The 16,337-nt window shown below is 44.7% G+C and overlaps 1 pseudogene; it reads right to left on the reverse strand.

Moving 5' to 3' along the window:
- Positions 1-1,015: 1,015 nt before the first annotated feature.
- On the reverse strand, positions 1,016-11,563 carry LOC133220496 (large ribosomal subunit protein eL6-like; annotated as a pseudogene).
- Between the last annotated feature and the right edge of the window lie 4,774 nt (positions 11,564-16,337).

Here is a 16,337-nt window from a genome sequence, read left to right on the forward strand (position 1 = left end):
TTGTTGTTGGTTGTTTTTTTTTTTTTGTTGTTGTTGTTACTAGTTCCCAGCTTCCTGGGTTAACAATCTCCTTCATTTCTCTATGAGCTACGATGGATGCTTGAGGCCCCTGCACAGTTAGGGCCTGGGGCAAGTAGTCCAGCTTCCCTAACATCTTTTAGCCTATTGACAGTGTCCCACAGCTCAGTCACCTGCTGCAGGAGGACCTCCACCAGGGCACACCGAGTGCAGCCCTGTCCATTGTGCACTCTTCTCAAGAGACCAGTGCAGGCATTCTACACTCAGCTCTGCACTGCAGCCTCCCCTCTCATAGGTTCTGGCTGGGTTCCTATGCTGGCCACCACTGCAGCAGCCAGAGCAGAGCTCCCAGACCGGGCCCCAGTCATGAGGCGTGTGCGCACCATCCTGCTCACTGCCCCCGTGAAAACTGCCACACTGTGCCCTGGTTGCTCGTGCTCCCTGGGACAGTTTTTCAACCAGTCAGGGCTGGTGCTGTCCCTCCTGGTGCTGCCCCCTGTGAGTCATCTGCTCGCATCAGCTGAGCTGCTGGCTCCTGGGCAAGTCCTGTCGATGACTTGAGGCTCCTTTGGTGGATCTTGCTGTTCTGAAATGAGGCTCCTGGATGCTGAGCTTCCCCCCGCTCAGGTGTTGAAGGCATCCTCTCTTGAGCTACTCACCTCAGCAACTGAGTCTTCTTCAGGCTGAACAGCCCAAACTTTCTTAGCCTGTCTTCAAACAGGAGGTGCTCCAGTCCCCCGATCATCCTTGTAGTCCTCCTCTGGACTTGTTCCAACAGTTCTATGTCCTTTTTATGTTGAGGACACCAGAACTGTACACAGTACTCCAAGTGAGGTCTCACGAGAGCAGAGTAGATGGGCAGGATCACCACCTTTGACCTGCTGTCATGCTCCATTTGATGCAGCCTAGGATATGGTCGGCTTTCTTGGCTGCAAGTGTACACTGCCCGCTCATGTTCAGTTTCTCAAAAAAAAAATCCTGTTTTTTCCTTCAAATTTAATGCGGTGCTTTCAGGGCAGTTAGAACACAAATTCTTTAGGGTAGACTCCATTTGAGACATAGAATGTAGAATGTAGGTACCTGTAGAGCTACGGCACCTTCTTCATTCGTGCCAGGATCTGTGAATCCACCGCCTTCTGGTCTGACTTGCGCTGCTCTGTTATCTCATATTTTTCTTTTTCCGTGTCAAAGAGTTCACCTTCCATAGCCTCTTGAAGTAGGCATCAGTGAGATGCTTGGGAATTTTTACTCCAGAGATACCCACCTTTGTAGATGTAGCAATAACAAATTTCTGATGGGCCCTACGCAGATGGACACAATTGACAACCAAGGGTCCTGTAACAAGCAAAAGGCCATTATCGAATTGCTTCAAGATGACATGCCTGCCTCTGTGACAACTGGTCAGCAGGATCAGAACAGTCCCTGGAGTGATGGAGGCCCTCAGTCGCCTCTTGTGCTGGCTGAAGGGCTTCTTGCCATGATTCAATAGCTTGTGAGGAACATCCTCATTGGGAAAGCTCCAGGAACAAACTTGCCAACAAAGTTTTCAAACTGACAAGCAGATATTCTTTATTGCGGCACCGGGAGGCACGGGGGATAGCTCCACCTAACGTGTGTCCCTGTATTGCTATACAAGCCATCCTTATATAGTCCCTGGGCATACATACATATTCATGAGGGTACATATGGATTGCATCATTTTCCAGAGAGTTTCCCTCATGCGTACAGAATTGTGGTGGTGGTCTCTGAGGGTCGCTTACTTCTTCCAACAGTCTTCATCACTTCTGGCAGCCTTTGAAGCACGTGCAGTAGATGCTCATACCAGTTTAATTGGTTCGTTAGCACCAGAGACATAATAATCCTCCTATTCTCCTACTTATCAGTTAGTTTAACTGTAGCCCATCCTGGACACCTGCCGTTCCCAGATACTCCTTATCCCTGTGTCCTGTTCTTCCAGACTGTTTCTCTTAAAACTATGTCAACTATAACGATTTATCTTGTGAGAATTCTCAGTATGTTCTCTAGCTGTACTCTATTTTTTTTCTCTATGTATCATGCACCTCAGTCATTTTCCATTGCTACTGTTACAAAGCCATCAAACTTAACATTACTTAAAACTAATTCTAAAGGTTTCTATATTCCATTTTGTGATTTTGTGCCCCTTTGTCTCAAATTCCCCCCTTTTTCTGTCCTTTTGCAAATTCTTTTGCAACATTTTATATATTACCATTGCCATCACCATCAAAAGTCTTTTTGAAATAATCTCCCGTTTCTGCTTGATGCTTAATTTCATTCCTTTTCCAATCTTCATAATATATCATAGGCCGTTTACAATGCCAGAGGGAACATTGTATCATACAACATGTAATCAGTATTAAAATAATTAACGCCAGTATTCCTTCAACCAGTTGCCTTAACCAGGAGAGACTGGGTTACCATGAAGATAACTTTTTCCATGTTTCTTCAGAACCCCAGGAGGTGTCATCCATGGCCATTTCATGAAATATCTTAGTTTGTTTCCAAATTTCCTCCAGATCTGTTTCAATTCTGTCACTTTAGTCTGTATAGGAACAACAACTTTCATTGATTATGGAAGGAACCCCTCTTTGTGATGCCAGTAACATGTTTAGAATAGGTTGCCCAAGGATGTTGTGAATGCTCCATCCATGGCAGTATTCAAGGCCAGGTTGGATGAGGCCTTAGGTGATATGGTTTACAGGGAGGTGTCCCTGCCCATGGCAGGGGGGTTGGAACTTGATGATCTTAAGGTCCTTTCCAACCCTAACTATTCTATAGTTCTATGATTCTATGATTTGGTTTTGTAATATCACCTTAGATAGGCTAGTTATTTCGTCTTGGTCTGACTGGAATATATTGATGTTTTTACTTTCCGATTCCTCTATGGCTGCTGAGATATTTACAATTGCCTTCTCTACTTCACTTACTGCCAAAGATGGAATTAGCCTTCTTATAAAACTATGAAAAGCGGTGTGCCGTTCAATAATAGGGTTAAACCCTCTCTTAATTTGTTTAGCAAAACTTCTAATCCAGGTCCCGGAAGGGTACCTGTTGATAATAGTAAAATTGGGTTTTACAGCACCTAAGGTGCATGCCCCCTTCCAGTTGGGGGTAGAATCCTATAAGCATTTTTTTCCACATAACCAATACCATCCTTTCCCTTTAGGAACGGGCCACCACTGAACTACGATACCATCTATATTAATTGTATGATTGCATCTGTTCATTTAAACAAGCATGATCTCCTACCCTGGTTCCTGGTGTAATACATCTTTGTATACAGGTGTAATATTTATTACCTGAGTTAGGATTAACTATTCCAAATGTTAAACTTTCCTTCAAATACAGATTGCTAGTGTTCACCCACAAATTTGTCCATGAGACAGTGTTAGGAATTGGAACTCCAATTAATGGGAGATCCAGGCTTTCTCCTGATTTAGGCAACTGTGCACACACCCAACAGTCACTATGATTAAAACATTAGTAACATTCTGCACTAATTTCAGGTATAAGTTCTGGTCCCAAGCTTGTGCGCCAGTTTTCATATGAGTCCAAATTATGACCGATGCAATTTCATACGCAAGGGTCCTGAAGGTTCTATCCACCGTGTCTTCTCTGGCTCTGGTGCTTTCGTTATTCTTGAATAATGTATCCAAGCAGGTTGTTTCTTTATCTTCACTGCTGTAAAGGTGGTCAATAATATCTTGTATGGTCCACTCCACTTCTCCTGTAGAGGATCTCCTGAAAAATTCTTAACATAAACCCAGTCTCCAGGTCTGAAAGGATGAATCAGATAATCCAAACCTCTTGCTTTTCTCCCTACTATTTTCTTATTTGTCTCCTCCAATAGTTTTCCCGGATTGATCAGAAACTATCAGAGATAGTCTTCCCCCACTTCCTGAAGACCTTCTCCTTTAAACTGGGACTGATATGGTCTTCCATACAAAATTTCAAATGGGCTAACCTCTTCTTTCGACCGAGGTTTAGTTCGAATTCTTAATAGATCCAGTGGTAAACGTTGGTACCAATATAAATTAATTTCCTTACATATTTTACTGATCTGTTGTTTGATCAGATGGTTCATCTTTTCTACTTGCCCACTGGCCTGAGGCCTGTATGTAACATGTAGTTGCCAATCAATTTCTAATTTTTGCTAATTTCTTGTAACAATTTTGCACTAAAGTGCGAGCCTCTGTCAGAAGAAATTGCCTCTGGTACCCCAAAACGAGGTTATTATCTCGATAAATAATATTTTAATCACTTGTTTTGCATTATTTACTCTACAAGGGAATGCTTCTGGATACCCTGAAAAAGCATTCGTTAACACCAACAAACATTAATAACCCCCTTTTCTTAGTAATTCAGAAAAATCTATTTGCCACTGCTGTCCCTGATAACTTCCTCTCCCAGTTGCCCCAATTTGAATTCTATTTTCAGTCTCAGGATTATTCTTAAGACATAGCTGACATTGTTTTGTCACTAATTGAACTGTGGTGTATAGATTCCTTCCTACAATTTGTCTAAATATTTATGCAAAGAGTTGCTACCCCAATGAGTATTATTATGTTCTTCCTGAACTAACTTCCAGAGCTGGTTATAGGGGATTACAATTTGCCCATCAGGTATGTGAACCCAACCCTCTTTATTTTCCTGTCCCTTTAGATCCTCAATCAATTTTCTATCATCTTTTAAATACCTAGGTTTAGATTTTTCAATTGTTAGTTTGCCATCAGAGATTAAGGACATGATTTGAAATTGTTCAGCTGCTCGTTTGGCTTCAAAATCAGCCAAATTATTTCCAGTTTCCTGATCGAAGTCACCTTGCTGGTGTCCCTTCTAGTAGATAATAGCTAATTCTTCTGGTAGCTGAACAGCTTCCAGTAATTGTAGAATTTCTGTAGCATGGTTAATCTGTTTCCCTTGTGTGTTCAAAAGTCCTCGTTCTTTCCAGATAGCACCGTGTGCATGGGTCACACCAAATGCGTATTTAGAATCAGTCCAAATATTTATCCTTTTATCTTTAGCCAGTTCCAGGGCTCTTATTAATGCTATTATTTCTGCCTTCTGAGCAGAGGTGTTTGCAGGTAAAGTTTAGCTTCTTTTAGCTGTGAAGCAGTGGTAACGGCATATCCTGCCTTTCATTTACCATTTTTCATGAAGCTACTTCCATCAGTAAACCAAGAATCAGCATCTTACAGAGGTTTTTCTTTCAAGTCTGTTTGGCTCGAATATACAGTTTCTATGGTGGTCAAGCAGTTGTGTTAGTGGTTCTGTCGATTGTTCCTGCAAAAGGATGCTGGATTCACAATGTTAGTGACCACAATTTCTGTATCATCCTGTTCTACAGTGGTGGCCTGGTATTTTAAAAAAACATGAAGGAGAAAACCAGTGGGCTCCTTTCTGCTTCAGGACTGCTGATACCACATGGGACACTAGCACAGTAATCTTTTGTCCCAAAGTGAATTTGGAAGGCTCTTCAATATTCGTGATGACTGCTGCCATAGCTTTTAGGCATCTGGGCCATCCTTTGCTTGCTTCATCCAGCTGTTTTGAAAAACACGCCACTGCCCTTCTGTAGGGTCCTAGTTTCTGAGCGAGGACCCCCAAAGCTATAACGATTTATCTTGTGAGAATTCTCAGTATGTTCTCTAGCTGTACTCTATTTTTTTTTCTCTATGTATCATGCACCTCAGTCATTTTCCATTGCTACTGTTACAAAGCCATCAAACTTAACATTACTTAAAACTAATTCTAAAGGTTTCTATATTCCATTTTGTGCCCCTTTGTCTCAAAGTACCTGGGCATTTTGCAGATTTTCACCACGCAGCTGCCTCCATTCTTGTCCGCACCCACCGGTTTCGTGATGGTTGTGCACGGCTTCTCTCGTTTTCTTTTCTATCCTTACTGGAGTGGTGTACTTAGAATCATAGAATAGTTAGGGTTGGAAAGGACCTTAAGATCATCAAATTCCAACCCCCCAGCCATGGGCAGGGACACCTCACACTAAACCATCTCCCTCAAGGCTTCATCCAACCTGGTCTTGAACACTGCCAGGGATGGAGCATTCACAACCTCCCTGGGCAACCTATTCCAGTGCCTCACCACCCTAACAGGAAAGAATTTCCTCCTTATATCTAATCTAAACTTCCCCTGTTTAAGTTTTAACCCCTTACCCTTGTCCTGTCACTTCAGTGCCTAATGAAGTGTCCCTCCCCAGCATCCCTATAACCCCCTTTCAGATACTGGAAGGCTGCTATGAGGTCTCCATGCAGCCTTCTCTTCTCCAGGCTGAACAGCCCCAACTTTCTCAGCCTGTCTTCATACGGGAGGTGCTCCAGTCCCCTGATCATCCTCGTGGCCCTTCTCTGGACTTGTTCCAACAGTTCCATGTCCTTTTTATGTTGAGGACACCAGAACTGTAGACAATACTCCAGGTGAAGTCTCACAAGAGCAGAGGGGGAGGATCACCTCCTTCGACCTGCTTGTCACACTCCTTTTGATGCAGCCTAGGATATGGTTGGCTTTCTGCGCTGCAAGCTCACGCTGCCGGCTCACTTGCACTTGGACAGTGCTTTCCTTGCATACATGGCTGACCGGGAATACCTTCTGATGCCCCAGTCCAAGACAGGGTTCTGGCTGGCTTGATGCTTCTTAACTATCTTCTCTCCTCCTTCCTTCTGGATTGGCTTCTGCACCAGTGGCTTCTCACCTGGCTTCTCACCTGGGTAAGGATATAATTCCTTAGTCCAGGGTCGAATCCCTATAAAGTTTGTTGAATTCAGTCAGTCCATGATGTCAGGCTCCATCCCTTGTAAATGTCTTTCAGGGCAGTAGAGATGGTGTGTAGTGTTGGATTGTTGCCTGCTGATGACACCACCGATCTTGCCTGATCACTGTTGAGCTTCTCTGGTTTTGTCGAAGTTCAGTCTTTCCTGGGGTGATCAACAGATGAAAGTCAGGGTCAGTCGATGGTGACCTGATGACACATCTGCTGATACTGCTGGCTTTTCCCATGACTTTATTCTCCACTGATGGTCATGACAGCACATATCTTCTTTTCAAAGCCCAGAGTGGTGGAGATGGGCAACAGGATATAACTGAGTTCATTGGTTGATTTCCCCCACAATTAGTTCCCCTTGAGGTGCACACTGGACTTCCCCATCTTCCTGAATTACCCACCAAGTATATCCTGGTCCCTGAGCAAAAGCAGTCCCACAAGTGGGTTTGTCTTCACCTGAAGTAGGAATAATCCAGACTGTCTTCCCCGGCAATTCTGTATGTGTAACACAGGAACTTTATCCCCCTCTACAGTATGGAAAAGTTCTGATTAGGCTGGGCCAGCTTTGTTGGCAGACCCCCTAGTGTTGACGAACCAGGTGGCTAATGTGTATCCCAGTGTTTGAAAGAAAGTCCCACCACCCATTCCTCTTAGTGTAGTTTTTAACAGCCCATTGTACCATTCGATTTTCCCGGAGGCTGGTGCATGATAGGGGATGTGATATACCCACTCAATGCCATGCTCTTTGGCCCAAATGTCTATAAGGCTGTTCTGGAAATGAGTCCCATTGTCTGACTCAGTTCTCTCTGGGCTGCCGTGTCACCACAAAAACTCTTTCTCAAGGCCCAGAACAGCGTTTGGGGCAGTGGGGTGGGGCACAGCATATGTTTCCAGCCACCTGGTTGGTGTTTCTACTATGCTAAGCACATGGTGCTTGTCTTGGCAGGTTGGTGGGTGTGTGTTATAGTCAATCTGCCAAGCCTCTCCATATTTGTACTTCAGCCACTGTCCTCCGGACCAGAGAGGCTTTAACCGTTTGGCTTGCTTAATTGCAGTACATATTTCACATTCCTGAATAACCTGGGCAATAGTGTCCACTGTTAAGTCCATCCCTCGATCACGAGCCCATCTATATGTTGCATCTCTGCCTTGATGGTCTGAGGTGTCATGGGCCCACTGGGCCAAAAATAATTCACCCTTATGTTGCCAATTGAATCCCTCTGAGCCCCTTCAATCTTAGCAGCTTTATCCTCTTGTTGGTTATTCTGGTGCTCCTCAGTGGCCCGACTGTTGGGTATATGAGCATCTACGTGGCATACCTTCACCACCAGATTCTGCACCCAGGCAGCAATATCTTACCACAGTGCAGCAACCTGGATGGGTTGCCAGCTGCTCTGCTTCCATTGCTGCAACCACCCCTACAGAGCATTTGCCACCATCCATTAATCGGTATAGAGATAAAGTAGTGGCCATTTTTCTTGTTCAGCAATGTCCAAGGCCAGATGGATGGCTTTCACCTCAGCTAACTTACTCGATTCACCCTCTCCTTCAGCAGTTTCTGCATCTTGTCATAGGGGACTCCATACAGCTGCCTTCCATCTCCAATGCTTTCCCACAGTAGAGCAGGACCCATCAGTAAAAAAGGCAAAATTGCTTTTCACTTTCTGACAGTTTATTATATGGTGGGGCCTCTTCAGCAGGCATCGCCTCCTCCTCTGGTGGCATTCCAAAATCTTTGCCCTATGGCCAGTCCATGATTACTTCTATAATTCCTGGACAACTGGGATTTCCTATTCGAGCTTATTGTGTAATTAGTGTGGACCACTTACTCCATGTAACATCGGCTGCATGATGTGTAGAGGAGACCCTGCGTTTGAACATCCAGCTCAGCATGGGCAACCAGGGTGCCAGGAGGAGCTGTGCTTCAGTGCCAATCACTTCTGAAGCAGCTTGAATCTCTTCATAGGCTGCCAGTATCTTCTTTTCAGTTGGGGTATAGCTGGCCTCGGATCCTCTGTATACCCGAATCCAAAAGGCGAGGGTTCTACCTCGCCTCTCCCCTGGAGGTTTCTGACAGAGGCTCCAGGTAGGACCATTATCCCCAGCCGCAGTGTAGAATACATTTTTTACGTCTGGACTGGTCCAAGTGCTACTGCATGAATTGTCATTTAATTTGTTCAAAATCTTGTTGTTGCTCAGGGTCCCATTTGAAATCATTCTTCTTCTGGGTCATGTGATAGAGAGGGCTTACATTCAGACTGTAATTTGGGATGTGCATTCTCCAGAACCCCACAACACCTAAGAAAGCTTGTGTTTCTTTCTTATTACTTTGTGGAGACATTGCTGTTATTTTGCTGATCACATCTGTGGGGATCTGGCTATGACCATCTTGCCATTTTGATCCCAAAAACTCAGTCTCCTGTGCAGATCCCTTGACCTTACTCCATTTTATGTCAAAACCAGCTTCCAGAAGGATTTGGAATATTTTTCTCGCTTTCTCAAAAAGTTCTTCCACTGTATCACCCCACATGATAATATCATCAATGTACTGCAGGTGTTTTGGAGCTTGCCACTGCTCCGGTGCAGTCTGGATCAGTCCATGGCAGATGGTAGGGCTGTGTTTCCATCCTTGGGGCTATCCATTCCAAGGGTACTGGATGCTTCTCCAAGTAAAAGGGAACTGTGGCCTGCACTCTGCTGCCAAAGGAATTGAGAAAAATGCACTGGCAATATCAAATGTGGCATACCACTTACCTGCCTTTGACTCCAGTTCTTATTGAAGTTCTAGCATGTCTGGTACAGCAGCACTCAATGGTGGTGTGACTTCATTTAGGCCACGATAGTCTATCGTTTGTCTCCACTCTCTGTTAGACTTTCGCACTGGCCATATGGGCTATTAAATGGTGAGTGGGTCCTGCTGATCACTCCTTGGCTCTCCAGACTACAGATCAGATTATGGATGGGAATCAGGGAGTCTCTTTTGCTCCAATATTGCCACCGGTGCACTGTTGTGGTCGTGATTGGCACTTGTTCTTCGACCACGACAGAAGGATCCTCTGAGAGACCAGGCAATGTGGACAGTTGCTTCATTTCCTCCATCTTCAGAGCAGCTATACCAAAAGCACATAGGTACCCTTTTGGGTCTTTGAAGTACCCTCTCCTGAGATAGTTTATGCCAAGGATTCATTGAGCGTCTGGACCAGTCACAATCGGTTGCTTTTGCCACTCCTCCCCAGTTAGGCTGATTTCAGCCTCCAGTACAGTCAATTCTTTGGATCCTCCTATAACTCCAGAAATATAAATGGGCTACACCCCTTGATAGATTGATGGCATCAGGGTACACTGTGTACTGGTATCTACTAGAGCCTGTGGGACTGATGAGCCAGGCCATCTGATCCACACAGTCCAATATGCATGACTGTCACTCTCCTCCACCAGTCTGGAGGCAGGGCCGCACTAATAGTGATCATTAGACTCTCCATTTAAGTCTTGTAGAAAGGGATTAGTTTCCCTTATCATAGGAGTTACAGTAAAATCAGCTTGTCCGCTCTATCTGGGAAGCTGCTCACCAGTGAATGAAGCATGAACTTTCTTGAGAAGATCATCATTGACTGTTTGTTGTTTTTCTCTTCAATTCATCCACCTGTGTGGAGACAGTGTTCTCACGGGAGAATGGATAATTGGTGCAAAACCTGAATAATCCTGAAAGATACAGCAAGGCCGTGAGAGGCCCGAGGAAGCTTAAGCAAGCAAGATAAGAAGAAGCTGTAATTCACCGAGTTAATGAGAACTGTGGACTGTTGGCAAGCTTTTGAGGTCAAGTTCTCACACCTGTGCTTAACCAACTGTGTGTTAGTCACTAAGGGTCTTCAAGACATGCATCCAATCATAATATGCCAAATCACTGTAAGTGCCTGTAAGAAATGGTATCTAAGGAGTTAAAGCTTTGTAATAAATCGGCATTCGCTGATCACATTGATTGTTCCTGCGTTGTCCGTGACTCCCGCGTCGACACACCTGTTCCTCCAGAACTGAGGTAGGTTTTCCATCCCACTTTCTCATGTCTACTCCGTGATCCCATAGGTAAAACCATAGGGTGGTCCAAGGCATGTACCACCTATACCTTCCCTCTTGGGTAACAGGATGCATTCTGTTAATAGCCAAGACTGGGGTTGGTACATGTGGGGAGCTGGATATATTGGATAGATCATCTCTCAATTGTTTGAACTCCTGGGACAGTTTTTCCACAGCTAAAATTATGGAAGGGGTGAGATTGTCTTCAGACTCTGAGTTGATGAGTCAATTCATCCACTGTTGGTCGTGCTGCCTCACTCTAGGTCATTGATGCCAGTGAGTGGGCATATAATGACTGTGCACTCCATCTAAGTTTCTGCCTCATGGGTCATGTACATTCAACTTCATATGTATTTGTGGAAAAACAACGGGAGACAAGTCCATCCTATAATGCAACTAGTCTCGTTTATTGAACGCTCAGTTACAGGTTATATAGCATCTATAATGAGCAAATATTGCAAAACCTGAGCTCATTATTGGTTAATTGCTAACCGTCAGCGCCGCCCCTTTTGTGGTTAACTTCAGCAAATTAGAGCCTCTTTTTACACCCTGTTATTGCAATTAGGGACTTTCCAGCCGGCACAAAGACACAACGACCTTGCCTATCATTGGTTGCCTGGCTATTGCTTACACCTTGCTCTTGTTACTGGCCCACAAGTCGTACGTGCTCTTCATGCCCCCGCTCTCCAAGCCATGTATCAATAAAACTCTCCACATTTCCCCCGTTTTCTTTTTGGACAATTCTTTTGTCAAATACGGCATGTGCCAAAGCTTCCATACGGGATGTTAAACACCTTAACAGACATGGTCCAAAAAGACATATTATTAATATTATCAGTACAGGCATGGCTAGTGTCATTAATACACTCCGAAACCAGGGTCCTAAGTCTAATATAGTTACAAAAATGATCAAGTTACTCAACATCATTTCTTTGTTCTCTGCCAACTCTCAAAATTATAATCGAAACTACAACTACTACACCAAAAATCATGCAATAACGATTGTTCTATCCAAAAGGTTTGAGTACATCCTCCACACTATAGTGCTACCCAAGCAGAACAGTTTACCCGACCATAATCAAGGCAGCGGTAATATGCTGGTCCTCTCCTATTAAAAGTCTGTAGAGAGTGAGGCAATTCGATAAAGTCCTCAAGACCTCTGCGCCGGATGATATCTCGGTCAAGCTGTCTGTGATATCCCTTCAGCTGCGACAGCAGGGGTATCAGGATGAGCTTCGCCTTCTCTCTGATTCTCCTGCTGGTCTCTACAGTTATCGCTAGAGGGAGGCGCTGCATCAGCAACGGGCCTTGTCCAGCGTGCGGGCACCCACACCGTTTCACAAAACAACTGAGTAGATGACGCTCCACATGTAATGCCTTTTGTAAATCAATTCCCTTAACCTGTCGTTTCACCAAAAACGAAGTAAATAAATCATATGCCGCTTGCCTTTCCATTATCCTTTGTGTCAGTGTGCTGTTCCAGCCCTTCAAGGTATCGACGGCACGTATCGGCCGGGCTCGTCTATACGGTCACCCAGGGCTCTCCTCGACTTAACGATGTCCGTCCCGCAGCTGCGATTGGGACCCGAACTCCTTCGGCGTCCACCATGGTGCTCGAGTGCTATCACGTCGGGGTCACCATTTGTGGAAAAACGACGGGAGACAAGTCCATCCTATAATGCAACTAGTCTCGTTTATTGAACGCTCGGTTACAGGTTATATAGCATCTATAATGAGCTCATACATATTGCAAAACCTAAGCTCATTATTGGTTAATTGCTAACCGTCAGCGCCACCCCTTTTGTGGTTAACTTCAGCAAATTAGAGCCTCTGTTTACACCCTGTTATTGCAATTAGGGACTTTCCAGCCGGCACAAAGAAACAACGACCTTGCCTATCATTGGTTGCCTGGCTATTGCTTACACCTTGCTCTTGTTACTGGCCCACAAGTCGTACGTGCTCTTCATGCCCCCGCTCTCCAAGCCATGTATCAATAGAACTCTCCACATGTATCTACAGATGCATTCCCAGCATCCGGCCTACATTAGATAATCTCTAGAATGGCTAATTCCCTCTGGGACTGGATGCCTCTCTCTATCGTTGTCCATTTGTCTGAGCGACTCATAATATCATCCTCGTAGGTAAACCTTTCACAGCTGCCAAGAGCCGCTTCCAAAGGCTGAGGGCTCGTCTGTCTTTTGCAATCGCTCTGTCAATTCCCCCTTCCCTAGCAAGCGATCCCAGCTGCTTGGTTTCCCTACCTTCTAGTTGGTAACTGTCAGCCCCACTGTCCCAGCTTTGGAGCAACCAGGTGACGATGTGCTCACCTGGAAGACGTCTGAAATCTTTTTGCATAATCTGCGGCTCTGTCAAGGTTCAGGATCGAGAAGTTTCCTCTTAGATTCATAGAATCACAGAATAGTTAGGGTTGGAAAGGACCTTAAGACCATCTAGTTCCAACCCCCCTGTCATGGGCAGGGACACCTCACACTAAACCATATCACCCAAGGTCTCGTCCAACCTGGCCTTGAACACTGACAGGGATGGAACATTCACAACCTCCTTGGGCAACCTATTCCAGTGCCTCACCACCCTAACAGGAAAGAATTTCCTCCTTATATCCAGTCTAAACTTCCCCTGTTTAAGTTTTAACCCATTACCCCTTGTCCTATCACTACAGTCCCTAATGAAGAGTCCATCCCCAGCATCCCTATCGGCCCCCTTCAGATACTGGAAGGCTGCTATGAGGTCTCCACACAGCCTTCTCTTCTCCAGGCTGAACAGCCCCAACTTTCTCAGCCGATCTTCATATGGGAGGTGCTCCAGTCCCCTGATCATTCTTGTGGCCCTCCTCTGGACTTGTTCCAACAGATCCATGTCCTTTTTACGTTGAGGACACCAGAACTGTAGACAATACTCCAAGTGAGGTCTCACGAGAGCAGAGCAGAGGGGCAAGATCACCTCCTTTGACCTGCTGGTCACACTCCTTTTGATGAAGCCCAGGATACAGTTGACTTTCTGGGCTGCAAGCGCACACTGCTGGCTCATGTTCATTTTCTCATCGACTAGCACCCCCAAGTCCTTCTCCGCAGGGCTGCTCTGAATCTCTTCTCTGCCCAGCCTGTAGCTGTGTCTGGGGTTGCTCCGACCCAGGTGTAGGACCTTGCACTTGGCATGGTTAAACTTCATGAGGTTGGCATCAGCCCACCTCACAAGCGTGTCAAGGTCCCTCTGGATGGCATTCCTTCCCTCCAGCGTATCAACCGAACCACACAGCTTGGTGTCATCGGCAAACTTGCTGAGGGCGCACTCAATCCCACTGTCCATGTCAGCGACAAAGATGTTGAACAAGACCGGTCCCAACACCGATCCCTGAGGGACACCACTCGTTACTGGTCTCCAGCTGGACATTGAGCCATTGACCACAACTCTTTGTGTGCGGCCATCCACCCAGTTCTTTATCCACCGAGTGGTCCATTCATCAAATTGATGTCTCTCCAATTTAGAGACAAGAATGTCATGTGGGACAGTGTCGAACGCTTTACACAAATCCAGGTAGATAACATCATCTGCTTTACTGCTGTCCATCAGTTCTGTAGCCCCATCATAGAAGGCCACCAAATTGGTCAGGCAGGATTTCCCCTTGGTGAAGCCATGCTGGCTGTCACCAAGCACCCTGTTGTTTTTCATGTGCCTTAGCATGCCTTCTAGGAGAATCTGCTCGAAGATTTTGCCAGGCACAGAGGTGAGACTAACTGGTCTGTAATTCCCCGGGTCATCCATTTTGCCCTTCTTGAAAATGGGGGTTATATTTCCCTTTTTCCCGTCGTTGGGAACTTCACCTGACTGCCATGATTTCTCAAATATGATGGCCAGCGGCTTAGCAACTTCATTCACCAGCTCCTTCAGCACCCGCAGATGGATTTCATCAGAAAAATGAAGACTGGAAATAAGTTCTATTCCTGTGGCAGATTTATATGCCACCACATAAATCAAGTTATATGCCTTAAAGTGCTATTCAAGAATTTAGAAACTCACACTTCAGCTTAATTGCAGAGTTAGATTCAAGGAGATTGGTACTGGGAAGACTAAAGATGAGTAGTAAACACTATATTCTGCTTGTGGTGTGCATGGACAAATGACATTAGAGGTCTATATTTACAGTTATGTAAAAATCTCAGAGTCCTATTTACAACAGGAGAGTTACAATTTATTTCCTACATAGCAACCTATTACTGTTCATTTTACTGTGATCGAAGGTTAGATGTTGACTAAGCCTTTTATAAAGAAGTTGGAAAAAGAATTTTCTTCTGCTTTTGTATCCTTCACAGAGATAACAGGAAATTAATAACACACATCACATTGTAAGCTTTTATCCAAAAACTTTTACTGGGTAGTATACAGCTTTATTTCAAGGCCAGGTTGGATGAGGCCTTGTGTAATATGGTTTAGAGCAAGGTGTCCTTGCCCATGGCAGGGGGGTTAGAGCTTGATGATCTTGAGGTCCTTTCCAACCCTAACTATTCTATGATTCTATGATTCTATGATTCTATGATTCTATTAAGACATTATAGACATTCCCTACATGCTTTAGAGGAAGCAAGCAAGAGCTGTCATGAATATTCTGTAGTCACAGACATTTCCATTAACTTGGTTTAGCTATTGACTTTCCACATAGTACAGTCAGCTTACTCTAAGGGGGAAAAATTAATTTTAGTTCAAGCTACCCAACAGAACTTGACAGAAAAAAAGAGAAAAGTCACTATTGCTAATGCAAGCAGCAAGCAAGCACTCCCTCATTCTTTACCTACAGAGGCAGGTCCCTGTTATAAAACACAAAGCAGCTTCCAGACCTGTAGCTTAAAAGTAGTTACATTCAAGTCTGTAAATACCTGCTAGACTGTAAACTGATTAATATTACTTACATCTAGATAGACTTCTAGTGCTTCACATTACTTCATCCAAAAGTCCAGGTACCCTTATTGTCAGAAAAGTCAGGTGCTCTGTGCTACAAAATTCTGTTCAACTTCATTCTGATTCAAACCAATTTACTTCCCTGCACCAAAGGTAAGGCCATTACTACTCAAATGCAGCAGAGAATTAACAGGAGTATAGTTATTACTCAGCAAGGGACAGAGAATAATATATTATAACAGGAATTGAAACTTGGCTGTAGCTTTGTGAGCCTTTGTGAATATGAGATAGAGAATGGCAGGAGAGACACCAGAGCCATCTAGAAGGAAGAATTTATGCTTCTGCCCCCCTCCCCATGCAATTACCAAACTGCGCATGCTTATTTAAGTGCATTTATTTTTACAGAATATCTGTGTGCTGCAGTTCTCCCCTCCCTGTTTCTCCCTTGCCCTATTCCTCCCTCCAATTTATGCTGACCAATTTAGGCTTAACTTCAGAAGAGTTAAAGCACTTCAAATCTGCATTCATGACAGTA

The sequence above is a fragment of the Neopsephotus bourkii genome, unplaced genomic scaffold (assembly GCF_033783945.1).
Source record: "Neopsephotus bourkii isolate Nb327-2 ecotype Australia unplaced genomic scaffold, CSIRO-AGI_Nbou_v1 NB_1440, whole genome shotgun sequence".
NCBI classification, from domain to species: Eukaryota; Metazoa; Chordata; class Aves; order Psittaciformes; family Psittacidae; genus Neopsephotus; species Neopsephotus bourkii.